The following is a 26,071-nucleotide window of genomic DNA, read 5'->3' as shown; positions in this document are numbered from 1 at the left end:
GTGTGCAAAGATATAGTTTATGACAAACTGTGGATTTATATATATATATATATATATATATATATATATAATAGGGCCATACTATCATACTTCCAGCCTGCCCTCAGATAACATAATTTAAGACGGCTGGGTCATGAAGGGTTGAACACTTCGGTCACTTAGGATAAATACAAAATCTCCTCTGCCACTACAAAAGACTTTAACAGGGTCTTTAAACATCCTGTACAAATATTAATATTTCACACTTACTTACTCATAAATTCGTAGCTTTGAGTTCCACAAGAGACATTTAGAATACGCTAGATTAAAGTGAATTTTAATCCAGAAAATGTTGTTGGTACAAAAAAAGAATACTACAAATATGGACAAACAGATTATATTGCTATAATTTTAATGAAAATAAAACACAGGGAAATAAAAAAGAACTAAAACCCAGTATCCTAACATCACAAAAGTTAGTGAACTTGGTCGTGTAATGTGCCACATCAGCAAATGTTAGATATATTACCAGTCTCTAGACTCCCCTTAAGGTAATGCACACCTGGAGCTGGCTGTAGTCCACACTTATCCTCTCACAGCTTCTAGGTCCCTAGTTGCTGAGGTTAATGAGTTAGTCAATCCTAAATAGCTAACTCTCAGAAGATAGATTAGGGTGTTTGGTGCAGTCCAAATTTATTTTAAAGGTAATTCTCATATAACCTTGTTCAAGATTTATTCTTCTTAAAATGTTCTGAAAATTGGTACTGTTACCAGATTTTTATCTAATTTCTTGTCTCCAAGAACATGAATTATCCTTCAGGCCCTTAGAATGTAAACATGCACTACGCTGAATCAGCCATCTTTATACAAAAAAATGATGTCACCCCGAGGTCAATAGAATATAATTGTCTTTTACATACACTTTCATGCAAATATTATTACTAGTTATTACTTCTGGGAGCACGGATGGTGTAGTGGTTAGCATTACTGCCTCTTAGCACTGAGGTAATGGGTTGAATTCCCGCCACAGCTCTAACTGTCTGGAGTTTGTATTTCCTCCCCGTGCTAGCGTGGGTTTCCTCTGGGTACTCCGTTTTCCTCCCACAGTCCAAAAATATACTGGTGGGTTAATTGGCTCCCGACAAATATTAACCCTAATGTGTAACTGTGTGCATGTACTGTACATAGAGATACTAGATGGGCCAAGTGGCTTTTATCTGTGGTCAAATTCTATGTTTCTATGTTTATAGTTAGGTCTGTTTTATGAAAACTGGCAACTCTATAACAATAGTCTCATTCTGAGCAACTGTTTTTGCTAATTCAAAGGAGAAAATGAAAGCAGACATCTGATTGGCTTCTGTGGGTTATAGTACATGGTTATAGGGACTGATGATAAATATCCTTTAACACGTGCACCACTGCACTGTGCTTGATGGTGGTGTAATGGCAACAGGTGGGGATCTGGAAGAAGGTAATACCCCTAGTTTATTACTGTATATACATACAGTATGTTTATATTGATACATAAGTGTCACAGTGAGGACCTGTGGACATTGGGTATGAAACACCACTAGGTGGTGGGGGTAGTGCCACTGTGTATCTATTGACACTGGGGGAAAGTGAGAGGTACTGTTACAATGGCAGCCTATGGATATGTGGGGGCGAGTTCTGAGACATTCCCTAGGAATAAATTTTTTAATTTCAATAAAATATTAGAGATGTGCGGTAAAGTTCTCCAGAAATCTGAATCCACCTGCATTTTGTGGATCCGAACCAAACCAAAACCCCGTCCGGATCTTCTGAGGAGATCTGATCCGAACCAAGTCCCGGATCAGATCTTCTCATGGTCCGGAATTTGGATTTGAAATCAGAATTTCTGGTTTTGGATTGCAAAAATGACATAATTTAATTGTTTTTTTTATCGATTTTAATTGATTTTTATCAATGATTGTCGACTTTTAACCTAACCAAAAACCAAATCCGAACCAAAACACGATGATGAATTATAATCAACACCAAAAAATGGGATCTGCGCAAATCTCTATAAAATATGTCAATACAGTTTTAAAAATGTGTAAACTTAATTACATTTAAAAAATAACAATGGGGGTCATTCCGAGATGATCGTAGCTGTGTGCTACGATCATTCACACTGACATGGGGGGGGACGCCAAGCACCGGGCTATCCCGCCCCGCATGTCAGTGCCGCCACCCCCCCCACCGCAGAAGTGCGAAGGTATCGCACAGCGGCAATGCCTTTGCACTTTAAGAGTAGCTCCCGACCAGCGCAGCTCTAGCGTGCTGGCTGGGAGCTACTCATCGCTCCCCGACCCACAGCGGCTGCGTGTGACATCACGCAGCCGCTGCAGCCCGCCCCCCGTTCGGTCCACCCTCGCCTGCGTTGGCCGTACCGCGCACACAAAACGCCGACCAAGCGTCGCCATTCCGCCCCCTTGCCCAACGACCGCCTCTGCCTGTCAATCAGGCAGAGGCAATCGTAGCAGCCCGACGGCCTTTGGCTGTCTTGCATGCGCCGGCGCACTGCGGCGCCAGTACATGCGTAGTTCTGACCCGATCACACCGCTGCGATAAACTGCAGCGTGCGATCGGGTCAGAATGACCCCCAATGTCTGAGCTATTTTTTAAACAAACCATTTAGCCAGTGGTTAAGCGACTGACAGATCAACCAATGTATGAGATATTTAGGGGTCTCCTAACAAAAACCACAATCTCACATCACCAATAATCCCAGTGTACAATGTTAGAATGTCTCAAAGCTGCAAGAAGTAAAATAAAATCACAGGTGTGAATCTGCACAAGTGACATAAGATATGGAAAATCCTGTAAAACATATCCCTATGAGTGATTCTTCTTAACAATGACATCATCTGTATTTCATGGCTAGTGATGTCACTTGTCGCAGGTGAGTCACCGTGACCCGCTCCCTTTATCCTGTGTATAACTTTAATAAAGGGCGCACAGCTGCATATTAGGATCACCTTACAACAGACCCTTGTTGTAAATGAAAGAGTAATTGCACTCAGCTCAAGCTAAAATATTATACAAAATTATCTTTTCCCAATTAAAATCATTATGCTAATTACCTGTTCTGTTGGTGTAACCCCTTATACTTGGTATAGGATTTCTACCTGAAATTGGCAATTGTTTGTCTGCTGCTGTCACTCTTTTACCAACAATACTGCCCGTTTCTGGGAGTATCAGGAAAAATGGAGGCGTTCCCAAACGTTTTCAGGGAGGGTGTGTGACGTCAGCTCTGGCCCCGATCAGCCTGTTCTCATCGCACTGTAGGAGTAAGTTCTGGGATACACAAAGACTGCACAGACTGGAAAAATGATTCGATGGTGAGTGAGTTGCGAACGGATTTGCAGCTGACCGGCGTTCGCAGAGATTTTCTCATGGCGTATGCAGACTTGCACGGGGCGGATGTTCACTGGGCGGCGACTATCTGATCGCAAACCTCTATAAGTTTACAGAGGAGCGATCAGGTCTGAATTAAGCCTAAATACTGTAGAACACAAGTCCAAGTAGTCTGTAAATGCTCCATGTACATTGCACTATCAGGGTCTCACCATGGGGGTAATTCCAAGTTGATCGCAGCAGGATTTTTTTTTAGCAGTTGGGCAAAACCATGTGCACTGCAGGGGAGGCAGATATAACATGTGCAGAGAGAGTTAGATTTGGGAGGGTTATATTGTTTCTGTGCAGGGTAAATATTGGCTGCTTTATTTTTACACTGCACATTAGATTGCAGATTGAACACACCCCACCCAAATCTAACTCTCTCTGCACATGTTAAATCTGCCTCCGCTGCAGTGCACATGATTTTGCCCATTTGCTAACAAAAATCCTGCTGCGATCAACTTGGAATTACCCCCCGTGTTCCAACTTGTACATAATTACCTTATCAGAACTTTATGCATTAATCAAGTGCAGGCACAGTTAATGCAGCTACTTAATTGGTATATGTGTGAAAGAATACTTATAAATTGCAATGAAAGAAATAATATTTGTTTAGTGAACTGATTTGACAGGCAAGTCTCATCCAGTGTACAGTGTTAGGTGTATACAGAAGAACACCAGCGTGTCACACCTTATCACATGTGGGTAGATTTATCAAATCTTGAAGAAAGATGAAGTACAGAGAGAAAAAGTACCACTACTAATCAACTTCTGTCATTTTTACAGGCTGTGCTGGATTGGCTGCTTTGACCAACTTCTCTACTTTATCTCTCTCCAAGATTTGATATAAATCTTACTCTAGGTGCATAGCATATGATGCTAGGCACCTAGAGTAAGGGGTCTATTTGCTAAGCCTTAGATGGAGAAGAAGTGAAGAGAGATAAAGTACCAGCTAACCGGCTCCTGTCATTTTTCAAACACATCCTGTAGCATGGCAGTTAGGAGCTGATTGGCTGATACTTTATCTCTCTCCATCAAAGGCTTAGTAAATAGACCTCAAAGGGCGGAATTCAATTGTTTATCGTGCCCGATCTCCCATCTAAAGTTACAGGAGATTAGGGTGGGGGCAATATTCAATTGCCCCCACCCCAATCTCCATCATCCCTGGGGGATGCAAGCTGAAATACAGACACCGGCAGCTGATCGTGCCCGTACGGAGCAACAATTGAATAGCTCTCCTGATCGCCATCTACTGGCTGACGCTGAGAAAACAATTGAATATCAGAATACTAATAATCAGAACAATTATAATAAGCTCTACAATTACACATGGAGTAATAATAAGGTCTCTTAGTATATGTTTGTCCAAAACTGTAAGCCCACCTACCACGACAAGGTAAACCTTTATCAGGTGGGTCCCTAACATCCCACTGATAGAGTTGTGGTTTTGGTTCTAATACCACTTTCGTGCTTTGGTTTTGGCTTGGTTTTGCCAAAACCACCCTTTAGTGTTTTGGTTTTGGATCTGGATGATTTTTGAAAAAACCATAAAAACAGCTAAAATCACAGAATTTGGGGGTAATTTTGCTCCTACTGTGTTATTAACCTCAATAACATTCATTTCCACTAATTTCCAGTCTATTCTGAACACCTCACATCTCACAATATTGTTTTAGGCCTAAAAGTTGCACCGAGGTGGCTGTATGACCAAGCTAAGCGACACAAGTGTGTGGCACAAACACCTGGCCCATCTAGGAGTGGCACTGCAGTTGCAGACAAGATGGCACTATTCCAAAACTAGTCTCCAAACCGCACATAATGCAAAGAAGAAAAAAAGGTGCACCGAGGTTGCTGTATGACTAAGCTAAGCGACACAACCACCTGGCCCATCAAGTAGTGTCACGCAGTGGCTGAATGTCGAGAGTGGACCGCAATTGTTTGGAACACTGACAGCATCTCTAGCACGCCACTGTCCTTTTTTTAAAATTCTGCAATTGGTGGACTTATACGGCAGTACCCCAGGACTAATACAGCAGTACCCCTGGACTCATACGGCAGTGTCAGACAGGATGGCACTTTTCAAAAACTAGGCCCCAAACAGCACCTCATGCAAAGATGTTGAAAATGTGCAATGAGGTAGCTGTATGACTAAGCCAAGTGACACAAACAATTCCCACTGGAATTATACGTCCAAATCACTGGAATTATACGTCCAAATTACTGGAATTAAATGACAAAATCACTGGAATTATACGTCCAAATCACTGGAATTATACGTCCAAATCACTGGAATTAAATAGCAGTAATACTGGACTTGTACGGCAGTGTCAGACAGGATGGCACTTTAAACAAAATAGTCCCCAAACAGCACATGATGATAAGAAGAAAAAGAGGTGCAAGATGGAATTGTCCTTGGGCCCTCCCACCCACCCTTATGTTGTATAAACAGGACATGCACACTTTAGCAAACCAATCATTTCAGTGACAGGGTCTGCCACACGACTGGGACTGAAATGATTGGTTTGTTTGGGCCCCCACAAAAAAAGAAGCAATTAATCCCCCACCAAAAAAGAAGCAATCTCTCCTTGCACAAACTGGCTCTACAAAGGCAAGATGTCCACCTCATCCTCATTCTCCGATTCCTCACCCCTTTCACTGTGTACATCCTCCTCCTCAGGGCCGGATAAAAGGCCACATGGGCCTGGAGCTGAAAATATTCAAGGGCCTATTGTGAGAAATGGGGGAGGTGTGATTAGTGCTGTGTGGGTGTGGCCAGAGTCATGTGGGCGTGTACACCCCTACACTATCAGCTCCAATGTTTCCCTACATATGCAAAACTATAAAAAAAAAATGCATAATTTTGTGAGAAAAATATAAATGCAATCTTAATAGCTATGATTTATGGCTGACCATGTGGCCAGTTGGTGGCTTTCGATCATCATGCTGCCATGATGATGGGCCAATTTTTAAGGGGAGGCCTGGAGCTGGAGCTCCATCCGCCCCATTGTTAATCTGGCTCTGCTCCTTATCCTCACAGAGTATTAATTCGTCCCCACTGGAATCCACCATCACAGGTTCCTCTGTACTGTCTGGAGGCAATTGCTGGTAAAGGTCTTCCCGGAGGAATTAATAATTCATTTTGATGAACATCATCTTCTCCACATTTTGTGGAAGTAACCTCCTACGCCGATCGCTGACAAGGTTACCGTCTGCACTAAACAGTCTTTCGGAGTACACACTGGAGGAGGGGCAACTTAGGTAAAATAAAGCCAGTTTGTGCAAGGGCATCTAAATTGCCTCTTTTTCCTGCCAGTATACATTAGTGATGTGCACCGGAAATTTTTCGGGTTTTGTGTTTTGGTTTTGGATTCAGTTCCGCAGCCGTGTTTTGGATTCGGACGCGTTTTGGCAAAACCTCCCTGAAAATTTTTTGTCGGATTCGGGTGTGTTTTGGATTCGGGTGTTTTTTTTACAAAAAACCCTCAAAAACAGCTTAAATCATAGAATTTGGGGGTCATTTTGATCCCATAGTATTATTAACCTCAATAACCATAATTTCCACTCATTTTCAGTCTATTCTGAACACCTCACACCTCACAATATTATATTTAGTCCTAAAATTTGCACCGAGGTCGCTGGATGACTTAGCTAAGCGACCCAAGTGGCCGACACAAACACCTGGCCCATCTAGGAGTGGCACTGCAGTGGCAGACAGGATGGCACTTCAAAAAAATAGTCCCCAAACAGCACATGATGCAAAGAAAAAAAGAGGCGCAATGAGGTAGCTGTGTGACTAAGCTAAGCGACCCAAGTGGCCGACACAAACACCTGGGCCATCTAGGAGTGGCACTGCAGTGTCAGACAGGATGGCACTTCAAAAAATAGTCCCCAAACAGCACATGATGCAAAGAAAAAAAGAGGTGCACCAAGGTCGCTGGATGGCTAAGCTAAGCGACACAAGTGGCCGACACAAACACCTGGCCCATCTAGGAGTGGCACTGCAGTGTCAGGCAGGATGGCACTTCAAAAAAAATAGTCACCAAACAGCACATGGCGCAAAGAAAAATGAAAGAAAAAAGAGGTGCAAGATGGAATTGTCCTTGGGCCCTCCCACCCACCTTTATGTTGTTTAAACAGGACATGCACACTTTAACAAACCCATCATTTCAGCGACAGGGTCTGCCACACAACTGTGACTGAAATGACTGGTTGGTTTGGGCCCCCACCAAAAAAGAAGCAATCAATCTCTCCTTGCACAAATTGGCTCTACAGAGGCAAGATGTCCACCTCCTCCTCATCGTCCGATTCCTCACCCCTTTCACTGTGTACATCCCCCTCCTCACAGATTATTAATTCGTCTTCACTGGAATCCACCATCTCAGGTCCCTGTGTACTTTCTGGAGGCAATTGCTGGTGAATGTCTCCACGGAGTAATTGATTATTATTCATTTTGATAAACATCATTTTCTCCACATTTTCTGGAAGTAACCTCGTACGCCGATTGCTGACAAGGTGAGCGGCTGCACTAAACACTCTTTCGGAGTACACACTGGAGGGGGGGCAACTTAGGTAAAATAAAGCCAGTTTCTGCAAGGGCCTCCAAATTGCTTATTTTTCCTGCCAGTATACGTACGGACTGTCTGACGTACCTACTTGGATGCGGTCACTCATATAATCCTCCACCATTCTTTCAATGGTGACAGAATCATGGCCCTCATTCCGAGTTGATCGGTCGCAAGGCGAATTTAGCAGAGTTACACACGCTAAGCCGCCGCCTACTGGGAGTGAATCTTAGCTTCTTAAAATTGCGACCGATGTATTCGCAATATTGCGATTACTAACTACTTAGCAGTTTCAGAGTAGCTCCAGACTTACTCTGCCTGTGCGATCATTTCAGTGCTTGTCGTTCCTGGTTGACGTCACAAACACACCCAGCGTTCGCCCAGGCACTCCCACCGTTTCCCCGGCCACTCCTGCGTTTTTTCCGGAAACGGTAGCGTTTTCAGCCACACGCCCCTGAAACGCCGTGTTTCCGCCCAGTAACACCCATTTCCTGTCAATCACATTACGATCGCCGGAGCGAAGAAAAAGCCGTGAGTAAAATTACTTTCTTCATAGTAAAGTTACTTGGCGCAGTCGCAGTGCGAACATTGCGCATGCGTACTAAGCGGATTTTCACTGCGATGCGATGAAAAATACCGAGCGAACAACTCGGAATGAGGGCCCATATGCAGTGACAGTAGATGACATGTCAGTAATCGTTGGCAGGTCCTTCAGTCCGGACCAGATGTCAGCACTCGCTCCAGACTGCCCTGCATCACCGCCAGCGGGTGGGCTCGGAATTCTTAGCCTTTTCCTCGCACCCCCAGTTGCGGGAGAATGTGAAGGAGGAGCTGTTGACGGGTCACGTTCCGCTTGACTTGACAATTTTCTCACCAGCAGGTCTTTGAACCTCTGCAGACTTGTGTCTGCCGGAAAGAGAGATACAACGCAGATTGACCACCCATGAATCCTGGTTAAGCGAATTAAGGGCTTCATCCACAAGTCCCACATGCCTAGCGGAATCGTTCTGTTTTAGCTACTCCTTCAATGTCTCCAGCTTCTTCTGCAAAAGCCTGATGAGGGGAATGACCTGACTCATGCTGGGAGTGTCTGAACTGACTTCACGTGTGGCAAGTTCAAATGGTTGCAGAACCTTGCACAACGTTGAAATCATTCTCCACTGCGCTTGAGTCAGGTGCATTCCCCCTCCTTTGCCTTTATCGTAGGCAGATGTATAGGCTTGAATGGCCTTTTGCTGCTCCTCCATCCTCTGAAGCATATAGAGGGTTGAATTCCACCTCGTTACCACCTCTTGCTTCAGATGATGGCAGGGCAGGTTCAGGACTGTTTGCTGGTGCTCCAGTCTTCGGCACGCGGTGGCTGAATGCCGAAAGTGGCCCGCAATTCTTCGGGCCACCGACAGCATCTCTTGCACGCCCCTGTCGTTTTTTAAATAATTCTGCACCACCAAATTCAATGTTTGTGCAAAACATGGGACGTGCTGGAATTTGCCCAGATGTAATGCACGCACAATATTCGTGGCGTTGTCCGATGTCACAAATCCCCAGGAGAGTCCAATTGGGGTAAGCCATTCTGCGATGATGTTCCTCAGTTTCCGTAAGAGGTTGTCAGCTGTGTGCCTCTTATGGAAAGCGGTGATACAAAGCGTAGCCTGCCTAGGAACAAGTTGGCGATGGCGAGATGCTGCTACTGGTGCCGCCGCTGCTGTTCTTGCTGCGGGAGGCAATACATCTACCCAGTGGGCTGTCACAGTCATATAGTCCTGAGTCTGCCCTGCTCCACTTGTCCACATGTCCGTGGTTAAGTGGACATTGGGTACAACTGCATTTTTTAGGACACTGGTGACTCTTTTTCTGATGTCTGTGTACATTTTCGGTATCGCCTGCCTAGAGAAATGGAACCTAGATTGTATTTGGTACCGGGGACACAGTACCTCAATCAAGTCTCTAGTTGCCTCTGAATTAACGGTGTATACCGGAAACACGCTTCTCACCGCCCAGGCTGCCAAGGCCTGAGTTATCCGCTTGGCAGCAGGATGACTGCTGTGATATTTCATCTTCCTCGCAAAGGACTGTTGGACAGTCAATTGCTTACTGGAAGTAGTACAAGTGGTCTTCCGACTTCCCCTCTGGGATGACGATCGACTCCCAGCAGCAACAACAGCAGCGCCAGCAGCAGTAGGCGTTACACTCAAGGATGCATCGGAGGAATCCCAGGCAGGAGAGGACTCGTCAGACTTGACAGTGGCATGGCCTGCAGGACTATTGGCTTTCCTGTGTAAGGAGGAAATTGACACTAAGGGAGTTGGTGGTGTGGTTTGCAGGAGCTTGGTTACAAGAGGAAGGGATTTAGTTGTCAGTGGACTGCTTCCGCTGTCACCCAAAGTTTTTGAAGTTGTCAATGACTTCTGATGAATGCGCTCCAGGTGACGTATAAGGGAGGATGTTCCAAGGTGGTTAACGTCCTTACCCCTACTTATTACAGCTTGACAAAGGCGACACACGGCTTGACACCTGTTGTCCGCATTTGTTTTAACATAATTCCACACCAAAGAGGTGATTTTTTTGACCAGGCATGTCAATGGCCATATTCATCCCACGGACAACAGGTGTCTCCCCGGGTGCCTGACTTAAACAAACCACCTCACCATCAGAATCCTCCTTGTCAATTTCCTCCTCAGCGCCAGCAACACCCATATCCTCATCCTGGTGTACTTCAACAGTGACATCTTCAATTTGACTATCAGGAACTGGACTGCGGGTGCTCCTTCCAGCACTTGCAGGGGGGCATGCAAATGGTGGAAGGCACTACCTCTTCCCGTCCAGTGTTGGGAAGGTCAGGCATCGCAGCAGACACAATTGGACTCTCCTTGGGGATTTGTGATTTAGAAGAATGCACAGTTCTTTGCTGTGCTTTTGCCAGCTTAAACCTTTTCATTTTTCTAGCGAGAGGTTGAGTGCTTCCATCCTCATGTGAAGCTGAACCACTAGCCATGAACATAGGCCAGGGCCTCAGCCGTTCCTTGCCACTCCGTGTCGTAAATGGCATATTGGCAAGTTTACGCTTCTCCTCAGACGCTTTTAATTTTGATTTTTGGGTCATTTTACTGAACTTTTGTGTTTTGGATTTTACATGCTCTCTACTATGACATTGGGCATCGGCCTTGGCAGACGACGTTGATGGCATTTCATCGTCTCGGCCATGACTAGTGGCAGCAGCTTCAGCACGAGGTGGAAGTGGATCTTGATCTTTCCCTATTTTACCCTCCACATTTTTGTTCTCCATTTTTTAATGTGTGGAATTATATGCCAGTATCAATAGCAATGGCCTACTACTATATATACTGCGCACAACTGAAATGCACCACAGGTATGGATGGATAGTATACTTGACGACACAGAGGTAGGTAGAGCAGTGGCCTTCTGTACTGATAATGCTGATTATCTTACAGGAATGAAAGCTATACCTTAAACACACCTTAAATACACTTTAAACCTTCAGCCGCTGCGGCCGCTATACTTAATACACACTCTACGTACTTTATACGCTATTAGCGTATAAAGGCCCTCATTCCGAGTTGTTCGCTCGCAAGGCGATTTTAGCAGTATTGCACACGCTAAGCCGCCGCCTACTGGGAGTGAATCTTAGCTTCTTAAAATTGCGAACGAAAGATTCGCAATATTGCGATTACACATCTCATAGCAGTTTCAGAGTAGCTTCAGACTTACTCGGCATCTGCGATCAGTTCAGTGCTTGTCGTTCCTGGTTTGACGTCACAAACACACCCAGCGTTCGCCCAGATACTCCTCCGTTTCTCCAGCCACTCCCGCGTTTTTTCCGAAAAACGGTAGCGTTTTTTCCCACACGCCCATAAAACGGCCAGTTTCCGCCCAGTAACACCCATTTCCTGTCAATCACACTACGATCGCCTGAGCGAAGAAAAAGCCGTGAGTAAAAATCCAAACTTCATAGCAAATTTACTTGGCGCAGTCGCAGTGCGGACATTGCGCATGCGCACTAAGCGGAAAAACGCTGCGATGCGAAGAAATTTTCTGAGCGAACGACTTGGAATGACCTCCAAAGTTCCGTGCTGTGTACGGACTTAGCGTACAAACGCTGTGCTGATGGTACAACGTACTCACAGCGCGTACACACCCAGAGATACACTTTAAACCTTCTACAGCAATGCAATGCAATAATAATACACTTAAAACCTTAGCAGGGCAATGAGGACACGACACCAATTGTGATTTTACCGCTGGGTTCCGACACCACAGTGGATTATTTCTGAAAGGGGGTTTACAATACAAATCATACACTACAATACAAGACAATATAACAGAATAATGGCTACAGTCAATGTACATACGTGATTGGAATCGAATGCGCTACCCGGCCCGGTCCTCGGTCATCTGATAGATAACTTTGTGAGTCTTCTCCAGACCAGGCTGCAGCAGGCTTTATTTATACAATTCTTCCAAAAGCAATACAATGGATACTGTAATCCCTTTGTCCATTGGACACAGGAATGCACTTTTACAGTACAAGAGAGGTCATAGGTTGATTTGAATAAGTAGGCGATGTCTTTCCCAACTGCTCTTGTGGGTGGTCTCCTCTGGATTCCCGCCGCATACATAATATACAGTAAATACAGTTTATATCTATATTCTGCTTCTGCACATAACAATCCACAGGAAGATGCAATCTTCCGCAGACCAACACCGGAATGTTACCCTTAAAATACCCTACAGCTGGATACCAATCACCACCTTATAACCTTAGTCTGCCCCCTCTTAACCTGTAAAGGTGAATCCCTTTGTTCTGTTACCATTTAAACAGTTAGTACTTTCTGATGTGGTGTAAGGAGACTATGTGTACATTGTGCACTATTTGGATTAAATATGTAATGTGTTTTGATGGCTCTCCATGCGTTCACAAACTCTGCCGTAAATACCCATACCACGCGCCGATGCGCAGGACCGTGGGAGCGACCATACGCAAATTGAGGATATGTGCACGCACGCAGAACAAGTGCACGCACAGTGGGCATGTGTGTGCAGTTTGTACGTGATGTGTGTTCTGCAATATTTTTCAACTTTGACAGTCCACCCTTTGTCAGTCTCCAATAACTGCCACTATCTATTCACTAAACAGAAAAATATCAATACAATATCTACAGACGATTGGATGGTCGGAGGAGAGTGGTAGGCGGGAAATGTATGACCTAGTGGGATAGTAAAAGCATGTATGTATGAATCCATGTCTGAGGGGCATATATCATCGTGCCGTATATGTTCTAAATAAGCTTCGAGGTATTGCGAAGTATACATTAAATCCTTCTTATCCCGTATTAAGGGTCTGTAAGTGGGCCAACAAACACTACCGAGCTCTTTTCGGCTTCTTGTTCCAACAAATGGGGTGCACATTTAGTTGATGATACATGGAGGGGGAACATATGTGAGTGCTAGTATATGTGGATATCACCTGTCGACTATGTGTGTCATTAACTGAAGGTTGTAGAGATGAAGATAAGACACATATCTAAAATACATTCACATAACATTTACATAAACATTCTTGGGTAGGGATGATTTCTTTTCCGGATGGGTGTATCTGGTGTGGTGCTGTAACAGTGCCCTTGCTCCTTAGACTCATCAAATTTGTGCCGTGCTTGCGCCGCGTCAGAATTCGAACACACCTAAATATCAAGCCAATAATTATGACGACTCCCAGGATACAAAGGAGAAACTTCCCTACACTCATAATAACATTTTGAGCCCACTCTCCTAATCCTGAGAACCAATTTCGTGGGTTCAACCATGACATCCAGCCGGTCAGCTCATTACCCACAGCCGTCAGGGTAAGGCTGTCTCCCCTCCGTAACTCCCACTTCAACTGCAAGATATCGTCCATATTTTGATCGATAATCTCTGTGGGGTCGTCAGTGCTGTTTGTAATATACGTACAGCACTTCACACCATATTGAGTTGCCAAAGTGACACAGTACCCACCCATCACGGCTGTGATATAATTTAGGACCATCCTGTGCTGAATCAGTTCCATCCTATAAGCTTGTAACTCCCTTCCCGTATACCTGAAGGTGTCGCCATACATCTCAGTGATATTATCTATCAAGTTCGCTAGCGCATGGATATACCTATAATTTATAATTCCTCTGGCAGTACGGGTGATGTCTAATGCGAGAAGCAATTGAATCCCAGTGGATTCGTGGATCAAATCAGAGGCTACGTGCTCTGTCCTATCTATGAGGTGTCTCTTGACGATGTGTTCATAGTGAGTATGAGTATAAGGAGCCTGAGCACTGCGGTGAACATCTTTCATCTTATCATGGGTTATGGTCATGACCTCTGGCAACACTCTTCCAACATAACACAATCCCTCTGAGCTCGGGGCAAGCCACTTGTACGCCTTCCTCCCACATATGAAATAGGCATCATCGGGGAGAACATAGGGGACAGAATATGACATTACTATATTACAAACTTTCCAAGTGAAAAACCCCATCCCTAGTTCTCCCATCTGCTCAGTACAAGTATCGGGCTGGATGATATCAGCACAGTATCCTGGTGATACTTCTCCAACCTACATGGTCTTGCTTCCTCGAGTATACCTATACCGGAAATACCTTCCACTGTTGGCTATTTGGCGTACAAGTTCAGAGTCTATGGGTATCCTATCAGCTCTGTGCGAAAAGGTCATTGTCTGGTTATTCCACGTCACTTCCCAATTTCCCGGTGTTCGGTAATTGGAAATATTGAAACATAATAAGGATCTATCTACATGATACTGGTGGAGCTTCAAACTAGGGGGCCTAGAAATATTGAATTTCTTGTCCACCGGTCTCCCACCCCGTAATTAGAGTACCTCATCTATTGCTAAAGGGTACGGTACTAATCCTGACTTGCTCTGACCTTGAGGTACTTGTGAGCACACCCAGCATTCTGTCTTGTTTAAGACCTTACCCACTAGTAAGTGGTAATCACTCAATGGATGACGGTCCATGTCGATATTAAGGCTGGACTGACATCTCTGGATGCAACCATCCTCGACTATGTTCTCACAATTCCTACAAATGCAATTTTCCTCAGACAATAACCCTTCACAGTGCCTCCGAGCTCCCTGACTACCAGAGCGCTTTCTGATACTCGCCTTTGCTCGAGTGATGTGTTGCTCTTGAGATTCTACAAATCCATCCTCGCCATCAGAACCCATTCCAGATCCTTTCTCGACCTCTCTGGGACCCTCACCAAAATAGACTGTCCTGGTCAACAACAGGATTAACAGGAAAACCCGGAATGCAGTCTCTTGGGGTAAGTCCATCTTGTTAAGGGAAGAGAAGGGAAACAAGAAGGGGGAGAAAGAGAAGGAGGGAAGAAGGGTAGTGGGAGATGGAGAAAAAAAATAAAAACTGGTGCGACAACCGCCTCTGGTCTTGTTGTTCTCCGCGCTCAGGTGCCGTCTCAACAGTACTGACTCTCAACCTTCCCGGAACAGACACTCCAGTGATACAATGTTCTCTACGCTCTTTCTCAAGGGTTCTCTCCGGGTCAGCGACCTTCTTACAGTGGGACGAGTGGACCCAAGTCTCTCTTTCGGCAACCTTTAATGCTGTCGTGCTGGTTAGCAAGACTTGGTACGGTCCTTCCCACCTGTCAATGAGGCAACCTGAGCGTAGAAAATTTCGAATCATTACATAATCCCCAGGTTCAATGTCATGACAATTACTGTTCGGTAGGTCAGGAATCACCAGCTTTAGATTTCTATTCTGATTCCTCAGCTGCTGGCTCATCTTAACCAAATATTTTACAGTCACTTCGTTATTGCATTTCAAATCATCCTGGGGTCTATCATTACATGGGGTTGTCGGCCAAAAAGAATCTCAAAGGGTGATAGGTTAAGGGGGGACCTGGGAGTGGTTCTGCTGCTGTATAATACTAGTGGCAAAGCTTCTGGCCACAACAATCCAGTCTCAGCCATCACTTTGCTCAGCTTGTTCTTAATAGTGCTGTTCATTCTCTCCACCTTCGCACTCGCCTGTGGTCGGTACGGAGTATGCAGCTTGCTATTAATTCCCATCAGTTTGCACATTACCTGAAAGACTTCACCTGTAAAATGGGTACCCCTATCGCTTTCAATTATTCTAGGGATACCATATCTGCACACAAATTCCTGCACAATTTTCTTTGCAGTGAACGTAGCAGTATTTGTGGCAGCAGGGAACGCTTCTACCCAATTGGAAAATACATCAATACAGACTAACACATATTTTAAATTCCTACAGGGTGGTAACTGCATGAAATCAATTTGTATTACCTGAAAAGGGCCGTCTGTCGGAGGGATATGGGATGACTCTGTTGGTATTGACTTTCCAATATTCTTCCTCAAGCAAGTAAGACATGTCATTGCTCTCTTACCCGCATGAGAAGAGAATCCTGGCGCACACCAGTAAGCTCTCACCAGCTTACACATACCCTCTTTACCCAGATGAGTCAGACCGTGTGCCGCCTCAGCTAAGCTTGGAAGATATGCTCTGGGGGCCACTGGCTTACCGTGTCCACCTGTCCAGAGTCCTGAGGACTCCTGGTCATACCCCTTTGACCTCCAGACCACCTTTTCCTGAGGAGAACACAAATTTTGCATTTCAATTAATTTTTGGGTGCTGATTGTGTTGAATGTCATCAGTGATGTGATGTTTGTTTGTATGTATGGGGGTGCTGGCTGCTGATTTAGCAGCTTCGTCTGCCCGGCTGTTACCAAGTGAAATTGGGTCTTGGTTGTAAGTGTGTGCTTTGCACTTGATAACAGCCACTCTGTCTGGTTCTTGTATCGCTGTTAGAAGCCTTTTTATGTGGGACGCATGCGCTACAGGTGTGCCAGCTGCGTCATGAAATTTCTGAGGCGCCATAGGGCCCCGAAATCATGCACCACTCCAAAGGCATACCTAGAATCTGTGTATATATTAGCTGACTTACCCTTGGCCAATTCACACGCTCTGGTTAGGGCGACCAGCTCAGCAACTTGTGCTGAGTGCGGTGGGCCCAGGGGTTCAGCTTCTATGATACCTCTGTCGTCTACAACTGCGTATCCAGTACACAGGTCTCCCGAGTCCATCTGTCTGTGGCATCTACCGTCAGTGTAAAAGGTAAAGTCTACGCCTTCCAGTGGGTTGTCACTGATGTCAGGTCTCACAGTGAAAGTCTGATTCAGGTATTCCATACAATCATGCGTATCAGTATCTGCACTAAATCCTCCTTCACCATCATTCTCATCCTCCACCCTTTGTGCCTGTCCAGGCACACTTGGCAAGTAAGTTCCAGGATTTAGTGCGCTGCATCTCTTAATGGTGATGTTTACAGGGGCCATCAGTGATAATTCCCACCTTGTAAACCGTGCCGATGAGACATGTCTGGTTTGGACGGAGTTCAGTAAGGCTGATACTGCATGAGGTGTATGGATGGTCAGGTTGTGTCCTAACACTACGTCTTCGCTTTTACTTACTAGCAGAGCTATCGCTGCAACACTTCGCAAGCATGTGGGGAGAGACCGCGCTACGGTGTCCAACTGTGCACTGTAATAAGCTACCGACCTGCTGGCATCACCATGTCTCTGGGTTAAAACTCCTGCTGCGCACCCTGCACTTTCTGTACCGTATAATTCAAAGGGCTTCCCATAATCTGGCATACCTAATGCAGGTGCCTGTGATAGGCACTGTTTGAGTCTCTCAAAGGCCAGTTCGGACTCATCTGTGTGCGAGATCCGATCTGGTTTGTTCGAGGAGACCATTTCTTGCAAAGGTAAAGCCAGTATGGAGAATCCTGGGATCCAGTTTCGGCAGTACCCACACATTCCAAGGAAAGTGCGGATCTGTTGCTGGGTTTGTGGCAGAGTCATGTCGCGAATCGCCTGTATTCTATCAGCGGTGAGATGTCTAAGTCCTTGAGTCAAGCAATGTCCCAAATATTTTACCCTGGTCTGGCACAGCTGCAACTTATCCTTTGAAACCTTGTGTCCTGTATGGGAAAGATGAAACAGAAGCTGTTTCGTGTCTTTCAAGGACGATTCGAGTGAATCAGAACACAGCAATAAGTCATCGACATACTGTATTAATACTGATCCACTCTCAGGTTGAAAGGATTGTAAACAGTCATGCATAGCCTGGGAGAAAATACTTGGGCTGTCAATGAAACCTTGGGGGAGACGAGTCCAGGTGTACTGTACTCCCCTGTATGTAAATGCAAAGAGGTATTGGCTGTCAGGGTGCAGAGGGACAGAAAAGAAGGCAGAACAGAGGTCAATGACAGTGAAAAATTTTGCAGTAGGGGGAATTTGCATGAGGATGACAGCTGGATTGGGCACTACGGGGAATTGGCTCTCAACTATCTTATTTATCCCCCTTAGATCCTGCACTAGCCTGTAACACCTCCCCCCACTCATTTTCACAGGGAAGATGGGACTATTGGGAGTGCTGGACGTCCTGACTAGTATGCCCTGTTGTAGCAACCGCTCTATGACGGGGTACACTCCTAATTCTACCTCTGGCTTCAGAGGATACTGAGGGATTTTTGGAGCTATCCTACCGTCTTTTACTTGCACTACTACCGGCGCTACATTCGCCATCAATCCAGTGTCTTGTCCATCTTTGGTCCAAAGGGAACCCGGTATTTGTGAGATCATTTCCTCTACCTTTGATGGACACTTGTCTATAACAGCAGAGTGTGACATTAGCCTTTGAGGGGTGTCTAATATATCTTGCACTTCCTGAACGTGATTCTCGGGTATATCCAAGAAGACACCCTCAGGAGTACAATATATGACACACCGCATTTTACACAATAAATCTCTTCCAAGCAGGTTAGTCGGAGCCGATGCAGCCAACAGGAAAGAATGTTTGGTTTGCAAGGGCCCTATCGTAATATCTGCCGGTCTACTCAAAGGGTAGTGTTGCACCGTTCCTGTTATTCCCATTGCCGAAATTGTTTTACCCGTGGTTTTTATACCTACTGTCGAATTTAACACTGACCTGGCCGCCCCTGCGTCTACAAGAAAAGGTAATGGCATACCAGCTACATCAACCGTGACCTCAGGTTCACTACCAAGGCTAGCAATCAACTTCACTGGCTGCAGACTACAGGTGTGGTGAGACCCTCCCGCAGCACATTGGCAGCTACGATATGTGGGGGAGGTAGCTGAGAATTTCCGGAGGTCTGCCCATCTCTCCTTGGTGGGTACCTCCTTGTTTCCCCTGCATGTGGCTCGTAACTTCTCCTATGTGGTCCCTGATCCCAATTATGTGAGTAGTAGTGTGGTTCGTATTCTCTGTCTAGGGTTCTATCTTAGCTATGCGCTCTATCACTCTTACAGTCTTTGGCAAAATGCCCTTCCTTCCTACAAATTAAACATGTTCTAGGTCTGTCCCAAACAACAGGGGTCCGGGTTTTCGGCTGATGGGGTTTTGCCGTAAGGGCCTGTATACTTACCGTCATCAGTTTTTCCCCTGTGACTACCTGTGTTTAATGATGTTCCTATCATGCTCAACAGCGGACTCTCTCAATGCAGCCACTGAGATACCTCTCCAGTTTGGTAGAGAGGTCTGTACCCTTGTTCTGAGTGCCTCCTTCAACCCGTCCATTAATACTGAAACAGCAACCTCCCTATGATGTGCATTGTCTCTAATGTCCTCGATGCCAGTGTATCTAGCCATTTCCTGCAGTGCTCGATGGAAATATTCGGATGCCGTTTCACCTTCCTTTTGTCTTATGGAAAAGATTTTATTCCATTTGACAACAGTAGGGAAATATATTCCTGATTGAAGATTGATTTGTCGTACAGTCTCCTGAGTGTACTCATCAGTGAGAGGTACTTCTGATTCTAAGTTGCAATCAGTTATATATTTTGCGGGGTCAATATTGGAGGGTAAACATACCCGTAGCACTGTTTGCCAATCTTTGTTTGTGGGTTCGGTAGCGTTACCTAATTCTTTAATAAACCTCTGGCATGCGACTAGATCCTTTCTGGGATCAGGAAATTCTGACATAATTGACCTTAATTCTGTCCGGGACCAGGGACAATGCATGGCAATTTTACTGATGGGAGTTACTCCCTGAGCGTCAGTCTTCCCATTGGGGACTGCAATCACCCTGACAGGATTTAATTCAATTACATCATTCTGGTTTGATTCTACAATGTGGGGTGCTATGGTTTCTGCATAATGTACGGTACCGTACTTACCTGTGGACACAACCTCACTTATCCCTCCGCTAGGGGGCCTGACTACTGCTCTTGTTGGTTGGACCGTGCCCACCTGAGTGTCTTGTATGGTGGCTGCTAGAGAGAGTGCCGATATCGTGCTGGGCTCATCTTCTTGTTCGCAGTCCTGGGGAAAATTTAAAATGGGATACAACTGGCAAGGGTTAGCATTAGTACATTTATCAATTACACTTTTATCCTGTACCAATGTATCATTGCCTGTAGCCATTTTCTCCCCAGTAATATATGGTGGTGGTGGTGCTGTCGCCATTGTTTTCCTGCTAGGTTTGGAACCTGCTGCGCGAGCTAATTCCTTTTGCATATCCCCCTCCTGTTGCCATAAATTTAAACAGTCTGTATGTTTAATCCTTTGTTTCTTGGATTTTATCAGACATATCCTTAACCTTAAGTTCTGTAATACCTCTGGTTCAAAGCTGCCCACCGAAGGGAATGGTACCCTATCATTGTTAGTCATACATATCCACTCATTGCATAAACCTTCTGTGTGTGAACCATATTTTTCACACATGATAAACCTTGCTGAGCCTTTTGGCCACAATTCTGCCTGAACCCTGTCTAAACGTCTCTTACTTGAGCAACTGGCTACTATATTTGTGGGTATCTTCTAATATCTTTAAAAAAATTCCCACAAACACCAAAATACTCAATATAAGTAGACGGTGGAAGTATACCTGAGCGCCTTCCACTCGCTCGCGCCCATGATGGCCAATACAATGATACACTGTTGATAGCGGATCGCAATGTACCCAACTAAGGGGTCCTATCAGACCTTACACCGTAATTTCTTTCGGTGGAAGTTCTGTTTGGAATATTTTCCTGAGAGAGGCAGTGAAAATTTCCTTTTCGGTATCTTTCAACTGGAATTGTTTGTAGGGTGAAAAACAGAGAAATTAGATAACTATCCTTCACCCTTTCCAGTGAAGCCCACCAGGGAGATTTCCTGAAGTTTATCAAAGAAAAACCCCTTTGTCTATACAATCACGTCTGCGTATGCTCTTCCACAGCACCTATGACACAATAGTATCACGTTGTGCTATGCAGAACAAACGGATATGTGATGCAATAGCACAGCCTATAGATACTAGTTATCTATATGCCCTATGATTGCTGTAGACCACCTAGCAGACCACCTAGAGTTGTATGGGATACCACTCAGTCCACCAAGACCACCTAGACCACTTAGTTAATAATGCAGGGTTGCGAACCCTACGCCACCGGGCCTCTACTAACCCAGCATGTCCACCTAGACCACCTAGCAGACCACCTAGACCACTTAATTCTTGGGTTCAGTATCCACTCACTCCTGCATTTGCTCACTCAAATACACTTTATTTTTCTGTACATAAAATTTGGATTCATTCAAGTTGGCAGCTTTACACCCAGAGGCAATTTAAATAAAAGAAAATTATTTATACTAAATTTTGTTTTTATACTAAATTTCTTTATAAACCGGGTGGATTGGTGCTATTGTAGCGTGGCTACTGTCCCACCTTTAAACTTAACGAACTATCGTGTGGTTTTATTATGCGCACACAACGCTACGCAAGCTTGCGTAATTACGCAACCGTGCATACCTCTATGCCACGTGTGCGGCCTTGCCCCACGTGCACGTTTTGTGTACGCTGTCCTCACGTTCCGTACCACCACGTGTACTAATGTGCGGACGCAATAAAACAACTCACACAATTTCGATAAATGTGAGCAATATTAACTATAATCGCTCACTTAACACGCCACACAGTTTCTTTTCTGTATAAACCCTTATAACTAGGCCAGACTGTGTTTGTGTTTTACACTTACTTCCTTAATATTTATATTATGAATCTAGCAATCTGAATGTTATGGCAACAATGTGAGAGAGTATGCAAAGAGTATGGGTGTACGCTTTTGTTGTGTACGCATTTGGCGCCAAAAATAAATTCACAGATTTTAAATAGTTTTTTTCCTGTTTACCTTACGAGTTCTACCAGCATCCCTACAAACCATACAGAGCAGACACCATCTAATCAGCAATTGAGTAGGGTTTCTCAGTGCATCCACCGACCAAGAAAAGGATACGTAGGATCCCTGTCCACCTTTGTGCTGATAGATTAAGTCTGCTGTGACCCTTTAGGAAGTAAAAATGTGGAAAACCGGAGAGCCCCCAATTGATAATGCTGATTATCTTACAGGAATGAAAGCTATACCTTAAACACACCTTAAATACACTTTAAACCTTCAGCCGCTGCGGCCGCTATACTTAATACACACTCTACGTAGTTTATGTGCTATTAGTGTATAAAGTCCCGTGCTGTGTACGGACTTAGCGTACAAACACCGCGCTGACGGTACAAAGTACTCACAGCGCGTACACACCCAGAGATACACTTTAAACCTTCTACAGCAATGCAATAATAATACACTTAAAACCTTAGCAGGGCAATGAGGACACGACACCAATTGTGATTTTACCGCTGGGTTCCGACACCACAGTGGATTATTTCTGAAAGGGGGTTTACAATACAAATCATACACTACAATACAAGACAATATAACAGAATAATGGCTACAGTCAATGTACATACGTGATTGGAATCGCTTGCACTACCCGGCCCGGTCCTCGGTCATCTGATAGATAACTTTGTGAGTCTTCTCCAGACCAGGCCTGCAGCAGGCTTTATTTATAAAATTCTTCCAAAAGCAATACAATGGACACAGGAATGCACTTTTACAGTACAGGAGAGGTCATAGGTTGATTTGAAAAGGTAGGCGATGTCTTTCCCAACTGCTCTTGTGGGTGGTCTCCTCTGGATTCCCGCCGCATACATAATATACAGTAAATACAGTTTATATCTATATTCTGCTTCTGCACATAACTATCCGCAGGAACATGTGATCTTCCGCAGACCAACACCGGAATGTTACCCTTAAAATACCCTACGGCTGGATACCAATCACCACCTTATAACCTTAGTCTGTCCCCTCTTATCCTGTAAAGGTGAATCCCTTTGTTCTGTTACCATTTAAACAGCTATTACTTTCTGATGTGGTGCAGGGAGACTATGTGTACATTGTGCACTATTTGGATTAAATATGTAATGTGTTTTGATGGCTCTCCATGCGTTCACAAACTGCCGTAAATACCCATACCACGCGCCAATGCGCAGTACCGCGGGAGCGACCATACGCAAATTGCGGATATGTGCACGCACGGCAGAACCAGTGCACGTGCAGTGGGCATGTGTGTGCAGTTTGTACGTGATGTGTGTTCTGCAATATTTTTCGACTTTGATAGTACCGTACTGCTATATATTATATACTGGTGGTCAGCAAACTGTGCAAAACTGAAATGCACCACAGGTATGGATGGATAGTATACTTGACGACACAGAGGTAGGTAGAGCAGTGGCCTACTGTACCGTATTGCTATATATTATATACTGGTGGTCAGCAAACTGTGAAAAACTGAAATGCACCACAGGTATGGATGGATAGTATACTTGACGACACAGAGGTAGGTAGAGCAGTGGCCTTCTGTACCGTACTGCTATATATTATATACTGGTGGTCAGCAAAATTATGCACTGTACTCCTACTATATACTACAATGTAGCACAGATATGGAGCGTTTTTCAGGCAGAGAACGTATAATACTGGTGGTCACTGGTCACTGGTCAGCAAAACTCTGGACTGTACTCCTCCTATATAATACTGATGGTCCCCTGTCCCCACAATAAAGCAGTGTGAGCACAGATATATGCAGCACACTGAGCACAGATATGGAGCGTTTTTCAGGCAGAGAACGTATAATACTGGTGGTCACTGGTCACTGGTCAGCAAAACTCTGCACTGTACTCCTCCTATATAATACTGGTGGTCCCCAGTCCCCACAATAAAGCAGTGTGAGCACAGATATATGCAGCACACTGAGCACAGATATGGAGCGTTTTTCAGGCAGAGAACGTATAATACTGGTGGTCACTGGTCTCTGGTCAGCAAAACTCTGCACTGTACTCCTCCTATAGAATTCTGGTGGTCCCCAGTCCCCACAATAAAGCAGTGTGAGCACAGATATATGCAGCACACTGAGCACAGATATGGAGCGTTTTTCAGGCAGAGAACGTATAATACTGGTGGTCACTGGTCAGCAAAACTCTGCACTGTACTCCTCCTATATAATACTGCTGGTCCCCAGTAGGGATGAGCGGGTTCGGTTCCTCTGAATCCGAACCCGCCCGAACTTCAGCTTTTTTCCACGGGTCCGAGCAGGCTCGGATCCTCCCGCCTTGCTCGGTTAACCCGAGCACGCCCGAACGTCATCATCCCGCTGTCGGATTCTCGCGAGACTCGGATTCTATATAAGGAGCCGCGTGTCGCCGCCATTTTCACACGTGCATTGAGAGTCATAGGGAGAGGACGTGGCTGGCGTCCTCTCCGTTTAGAGAAGAGAGAGACACAGTATTTTGGGGAGCATTATTAGGAGGAGTACTACTATACTGTATACTACTATACTACTTGCTGAAGTGATATTTATAGAGTCATAGGGAGAGGACGTGGCTGGCGTCCTCTCCGTTTAGAGAAGAGAGAGACACAGTATACTATTTTGGGGAGCATTATTAGGAGTAGTACTACTATACTGTATACTACTCTACTACTTGCTGAAGTGATATTTATAGAGTCATAGGGAGAGGACGTGGCTGGCGTCCTCTCCGTTTAGAGAAGAGAGAGACACAGTATTTTGGGGAGCATTATTAGGAGGAGTACTACTATACTGTATACTACTATACTACTTGCTGAAGTGATATTTATAGAGTCATAGGGAGAGGACGTGGCTGGCGTCCTCTCCGTTTAGAGAAGAGAGAGACACAGTATACTATTTTGGGGAGCATTATTAGGAGGAGTACTACTATACTGTATACTACTCTACTACTTGCTGAAGTGATATTTATAGAGTCATAGGGAGAGGACGTGGCTGGTGTCCTCTCCGTTTAGAGAAGAGAGAGACACAGTATTTTGGGGAGCATTATTAGGAGGAGTACTACTATACTGTATACTACTATACTACTTGCTGAAGTGATATTATAGAGTCATAGGGGGAGAGGACGTGGCTGGCGTCCTCTCCGTTTAGAGAAGAGAGAGACACAGTATTTTGGGGAGCATTATTAGGAGGAGTACTACTATACTGTATACTACTCAGACACAGTATTTTGGGGAGCATTATTAGGAGGAGTACTACTATACTGTATACTACTCTACTACTTGCTGAAGTGATATTTATAGAGTCATAGGGAGAGGACGTGGCTGGCGTCCTCTCCGTTTAGAGAAGAGAGACACAGTATTTTGGGGAGCATTATTAGGAGGAGTACTACTATACTGTATACTACTCTACTACTTGCTGAAGTGATATTTATAGAGTCATAGGGAGAGGACGTGGCTGGCGTCCTCTCCGTTTAGAGAAGAGAGAGACACAGTATTTTGGGGAGCATTATTAGGAGGAGTACTACTATACTGTATACTACTATACTACTTGCTGAAGTGATATTTATAGAGTCATAGGGAGAGGACGTGGCTGGCGTCCTCTCCGTTTAGAGAAGAGAGAGACACAGTATTTTGGGGAGCATTATTAGGAGGAGTACTACTATACTGTATACTACTATACTACTTGCTGAAGTGATATTATAGAGTCATAGGGGGAGAGGACGTGGCTGGCGTCCTCTCCGTTTAGAGAAGAGAGAGACACAGTATTTTGGGGAGCATTATTAGGAGGAGGAGTACTATACTGTATACTACTCAGACAGTATTTTGGGGAGCATTATTAGGAGGAGTACTACTATACTGTATA

At 44.8% G+C, this 26,071-nt stretch overlaps 1 protein-coding gene across 2 annotated transcripts in view; it reads left to right on the top strand.

Moving 5' to 3' along the window:
- HPN (hepsin) overlaps positions 1 to 26,071 on the top strand; it is a 167,975-nt gene that overhangs the window by 79,419 nt on the left and 62,485 nt on the right. The gene's annotated exons all lie outside the window — the stretch shown is intronic.

Source organism: Pseudophryne corroboree, chromosome 10 (genome assembly GCF_028390025.1).
Source record: "Pseudophryne corroboree isolate aPseCor3 chromosome 10, aPseCor3.hap2, whole genome shotgun sequence".
NCBI lineage: Eukaryota > Metazoa > Chordata > Amphibia > Anura > Myobatrachidae > Pseudophryne > Pseudophryne corroboree.
Note: the sequence above shows the minus strand (reverse complement) of the source record. Positions and strands in the feature narration are given on the sequence as shown.